A 6085-nucleotide genomic window follows, 5' to 3' on the forward strand; every position below is an offset into this window, starting at 1 on the left:
AAAACATTCTCTTTGCTGTCATTGAGGAATTACCAGATCATTACAGCCTAATCCTTTTTGCTCTATGGAAAAGTTTCAAAGAGAAAGTTTTCATCCTCCCTCTCCAATAATATTATAACATAGATGTACAGTGTGGTGTAGGGTAAATGGACCCTGTTGATGTTTAACTGTGAAGAGGAACCAATGTTAGACAAGAGAGTAGTGAGGGACATATTTTGAGGTGACACAGTATGAAGGAACCGGAAGGGAGGAGTTAAGAAAAATAAAGCAGTTTGTGTGCAGAGAACTCACGTGTTAGGAGTATTATTACAAAATACGACATACAGTATGTAGAAATGGGATATTTATTGAGTTAAAAAATTGGATGTACCCCATAAGGGGAATTTCTTCTCTTTACTATCGTGGAATGAGTTTTGTTCACTTAGGAGCTAAGAAAAGTTCCCATTAAGTTCTCATCTTACACAGGGAGATATGGAATCATTACTATTAATAAAACTAGAAAAGAGAAGGTAGGAATTACTTGTTGCAATTATATCATACAGTAGAACATTGTGGTGATTATTAAGTGCAAATGCGTTGGTCTGTAAGATTTTATTCTGGTCACGATAAGAAATTTTTACCTCAAGAAATCTTTTAATGAGAAGAAACATTCTTTCCTAACCCCTTTCCATTCTGTCAGATCAAAGTTTCCCACAATAAATTTAAATCAGTCTTGCATTCATAAAATGCATGTGTACTTTTGACTTGTGTTTTATTATTATTTTTTCTCTTTTCATCTTTCATACACTTATCCTTCTTGGTAGGTATCAGCTAGGATATTTCACGTCTCCATTCTCAACCTGACAGAAATTTGGCACCACACTTCTGAAAAGACTTTGAGAATGGAAGGATTGGCAGATGAACCAGACGCGTCTGTATCCTCCTTTTTGTCATTTTAGGTACTTACCCTTCTGGTTTTCCTTAAAGTGAATGAACTCTAGCTTGTATAAACCTAAACTTAATTTATGGGAAAACTGCAGTTTGGATAACTGATAGTAAATCTACTTGTTTGATGAAACTAGTGTTTATTGACAATCCAGAACAAAATGGTCAGGAAAATTGATCAATGAAGCAGAAACTCCTGAAAGATGGAACTTAAGTAGCAGCATCTGTGTGCTAGATGCTAGATTAATGAATGTTAGACACTAGATTAATGAATGTTTCAAGCCCATTGCCAACCTTCTGGTTCCACTATTCAGTTTTTCAATTTTTCTTATCGGAAGGGAAAGGCATTTGTAATTTTAAAGGTCATGAGCAGCTGGAGGGGACCAAAGAAAGAAGAACTGAGGAGGCTAGAGGCAATACCACCACTAGATGGTTAAGTCCTGCATGAGAGAAATCTAGGAAGGGATTAAGTAAGCCATAGATTCAGGATGTCTGGGGAACCATCTCTCCTTAATGGGACTAGCCCATCCCACTCATACCAGTGACAGATGTCTGCTACAGAAGCCGTCTGCTAAGGAATTCTACCAGGTGGATTTAAAGAGAAGAGCCTTTTCTACTGTGGCCCCTCCCTGTGGAACACTATACCACTGGAAGTGAAAACTGCAGCTCTCATCCTTTTAGCTTTCTGGAAGGGTATTAAAACTTGGCCTGAGGTCCCAAGGGGGAGCGCTCATCATTAGAGGTGGCTGAGGGTAAAAAGATCTCGTTCCTGTCCCATCCGTGTCTTAGTTCTGATTTCAGTATAGTTTTAATTTTTAATTTGTGTAGTTTTAACATTTTACTATCTTAATTATTTTTCTGTTTGTGTTATAACTTGTAAGCCACCCAAAGTCAACTTATAGAGGAAAAGAATGGTGTAAAAATTTAATAAATAAATAAAATAAAATATTCTGTGTACAATGTTGCAAAAGTGACTGCAGAATTATCAGGCCTACAGGTAGGATTTTCCAGGGCCGCAGTGTCTAGATAGAAATAGCACTGAAATTACTACTGCTAAAGTCTATCTGTTGTACCAGTAAAAGATTCTTTGATTTTAACTTATTTCAGTTTAGACAGGCATTTAAGTACAAAGTCCTTGTGATGTAGGATTGCTTCTAGCTACCCCAGATTTAAAACACACGCAGCTACTTCGTGGGCTTTTAGAACTAAATCTGAGTCAAAATAAATCATCATTTCTGTTTGACCCTTTGTTATTTTTAGGTTTCAGAAACCCCTCGGTATTCCTGTACATGCTGCTACCTTCCAATATATTAGCTTACCTTCAGTGGTGTCATTCGTTGGAAGAATGGTGATGTCTGTCATTCACTGGAACTTACAATGACTAGGTACATGCATATGAGTAAGTAAAAAGAAGGGGGAAGTGACTGGAGGAAACAGTTAAGCTTGAAAGAAATTCATATGTGAAATGAGTGAAACCTTCTTCCAACAACAAATCTGAAAATAAGAGTAAAACGAAGTTCATTACACTGAATTTCCAACATTAATTCCATGAGAATATTTTAGAAACCTTTCTCAGATTATTTTTTCTCTAGTCCCAGAGAAAGTAAATCTAGATAAACTCAGTGAAACTGTTAGCCATTTACAAAAGGTTTTTAATGAGGTATGAGGAACCTGTGGTCATCTAGACTTTTTAGATTCCACCCTTCCCTATTGAGGAATCAGGGATTATGGACAAGCAACATTTTCCATGTCTAAATGGATGGTATAAGAAATCCTTCCAGGTATTCTCTAGATGTAGAGAGAGAGAGCAGAGAATGGCTCAGCATATCATCTGTCGGCCTCCAACTTTTGTTTACTTAAGGTTGATGTACTACCACTATGCATATAGTATTATTTGAATAACAACCCCACTTTTTTCAATATCCTTCATCATGTAAAGAGGCTATTATGCAAATACGTTTCTGATCTTGAAATAGATTCTGTCCTGGATGAAGGCAATATGACCATTTGTACTCAACACATCTCTATGAACTCTCCAAATATATGAAAATGTCTCTAATTACACTTGTGACACCAACAAATAAAACTCTTATTAGAATATTATTAGTATAGTAGTAGTAGTAGCAGCAGCAATCGGTTGGAGAATTCTGGAAGTTGAAGTCCATACATCTTAAAGTTGCTAAGGATGAGAAATGCTGCTATAAATGAATTCATAGCTCAACAGACCAAAAATCATATTTATCTACTAAATATGGACTTTCCAGTTGCCTCTTGAAAAAGCACCTTTGGGATAACCATGACCTGGATGATGGGGAATCTCCATATATATTTATCATGCTAAGTAGTTAATAATATCTTTATTTGTCCTCTGCTATTCAGTCCTACAACATTCAAATCTTATTACACCCGATATATTTTGTCTTACTGAGTTCACCCTTGTGAGCTTCAAGACAGATTATCAAGTTAAAGCATGGATCTAACTCGAGCTCTGAATTAAACCTGTGTGTGACAAATTTAATTATTGGGTGGATTTGTTGCTTTTACAGTACGTTGAGCAGCATAGTTCAATTACAACATTTTTACAATCCATTAATTCATTTACTCATCCATTCACTCCCTACTGTTTTGGTGACTTATGAGACAAAACAGTTCGCAATCATTCTCTGAGTTTATTTAGATACTGGCTAGCTTTTCTTAAACTTTTTGTTCATTATCAGTAAAGGTAAAATTAGGGATGAATATTACTCTCAGATCATGGGACATCCTCTTTGCTCCAGGAGATAGATATGGACAGGGTTAATTTAAAAAAAGAAGTAAGATGTATAAGAGATGTGGTGACACAGTGGTTAAAATGCAGTATTGCAGGCTGACTCTGCCGACTGCCAGCAATTCGATCCTAATCGGCTTAAGGTTGACTCAGACTTCCATCCTTCCAAATTCAGTAAAATGAGGACCCAGATTGATGGGCACAATATGCTGACTTTGCAAACCACACAGAGAGGGCACTATGAAGCTGTATATAAGTCTTAGTGCTATTGCTATATTTATTAAAAATCAGATATATTTTTTTACAATTGATTGATACCTATCAAACATACAAGTACAGGAGCATTAAGTAATAATAGAAGGAGGCATCAACTTGATTATATAAAACACACAACACTGCATTATATGGATCTTTAGTTGCATCCAACCCTGTTCTAAGGTTGTTTATAGTTTCAAAGAACAGGATGTTTAAAGCTGGAGCCATAGGGGAATCCGAAAGCTCCTCTAGTTAACAAAAGGTTAACAAGTCTGGTCAGCTCCTACATAAAGCTAAATCTACACATTTCATTTGGGTGAAAGAGCCATATATTTAAGGCTCATAAAACCCACTTCATGACCATGACATTTCTACCTTGATATTTTGTTCTTCACAGATAGAAAGGCAGGATGTACATTCAATAAAGAAGAAAAATAAACTGATGTGGATGGTGTACAAGGTCAAATCCCAGGTTTTAATTAATTTTTTTTAGCTTTGATTTGGCTAAACTTTGATGTAAGTTTCAGTTTTATCATTAACTCAGGCCTGCCCATCAGATTTAAATAAAGTTCCAAGTAGTATTTCGGTTGCCTTAAATCTCATTTTGACACTGGAAGACAATTTATTAACATTATCTATGCTGTGAATAAGTACAAATGGTTCCAGTTTTGACCTTTACTACTCAGAATCCATCTGTCTTACTGAATTTGCACCACCCAGAAGAAACTCAAGGCCATTCGAGGGGCAATTCTTCATGGAATGCACTAAATGGGAAGCCTCTTCTCTCCCACATTGGCTTGTAGAATTGTGCCAGAAAGAGGGGATCAATTATCTGGTAATTAGGAGGCTCCTTGTAGAACTTGTCTTGACTGGCTTAGGATGCATTTTTAAAGAGTAAAGGTCCCAAGTGATTAAGACAATATGGCTGGTTCTAGGGGTTAAAGAGAAGGCTGTTTTGTAATACATTACAACTATATATTTGATTTCCCAACAAGTTGATTAGCTATCAAAATGTCCCCTTCTCTTTTTCCATTTTGTTTTTTTATTAGTAATGATTGGGCCTCTTGCTTAGCAATAGAAAAATTGTTTTTTGGAAGAGGAGATGGGATCTGCCATTAGGAAAGTTATTCTTCACTTTCTTCATTCTCTCTTGTTCATACTGGGCCATGATCTACAAATGGGCTCCTTGTTACATTCTGTTGCAATGTTTGATGAGCTCTTGACCTTGCAAGACCAGGATTAGCAAGATGAGGAAATTAAATCTGTTCTCCATGGTTTGCCCTTTTTTAACCTCCCTTGTTCACATACCTGCCTACTTTGGGAAGTTAGTAAAGGATAAGGTGAAGCAATTCTGTTCTCTCCCCCATGTTTCATCTGTTTTCATCTTATATTTCTTTGTTCAATCTGCTCAATGAACCCTTGAAAATATCAATTTTACAATAGAATGGCTTAGAGCAAAGAAATAGGGACAGGAAAGCTGTCTTTAAACTTTTGCCAACATCTTTCTTAATTTTTTTCACTCCTAATTTCTTCACAGCCTAGCTCCATCTGCCAAGATTCAAAATCTCTTGTTTCAAGAAAATATGCCTGCATTGTGAGAAAGGAGAAGAGGTTGAGAAAGGGAATCATGTATTACAGATACTCTCAGAGATGGCCATCCAATTACTGCTGAAAGTCCTCTAACCACACCATCTTCCAATTGACCCTATGTCACTTTTGAACTGTCCGTTAGTCCTAAATATATAATCTGGGGTAGGTCTAATTTTTTAAAGAGATGGTGTACTCCTCTTGATTGGATTTGTTCAAGCAATGGTTTAGCAGCCATTTGCTTTCACTTGCATTGCTACATTGAGCAGGAAATTAAATAACTTAAATTGTCCTTTCCAATGGTACAAATTAAGTGGTCAGTAGAGGGGACATGTATAAGTGCACCAATGTGCTTATCGTCTCTGTCATTGTATTTTTATTCTTTTATTCTTGTTCTCATTTTTGTTTGACAAATTCTAATAAATAAATAAATAAAAATAATAAATTCTCAGGAATTCTCAATACATTGCCTATGTATTGTCACTATTTACCAAAATATTTGCCTATTTACCCACTTATCTATTCATCTACTGTACTTATCTTTGTATAATT

At 36.0% G+C, this 6085-nt stretch overlaps 1 long non-coding RNA gene across 1 annotated transcript; it reads left to right on the forward strand.

The window, feature by feature from the left end:
- Positions 1–237: 237 nt before the first annotated feature.
- Positions 238–5826, forward strand: LOC148128777 (uncharacterized). Its single transcript, XR_015746090.1, has 4 exons — positions 238–325; positions 804–938; positions 2185–2323; positions 5484–5826. It is a non-coding gene; the product is annotated as an uncharacterized LOC148128777 (long non-coding RNA).
- Positions 5827–6085: the final 259 nt, after the last annotated feature.

This window comes from Notechis scutatus, chromosome Z (genome assembly GCF_049901735.1).
Source record: "Notechis scutatus isolate UNSWTSFEM ecotype Mainland chromosome Z, rNotScu1.2, whole genome shotgun sequence".
In the NCBI taxonomy this organism is placed as follows: Eukaryota; Metazoa; Chordata; class Lepidosauria; order Squamata; family Elapidae; genus Notechis; species Notechis scutatus.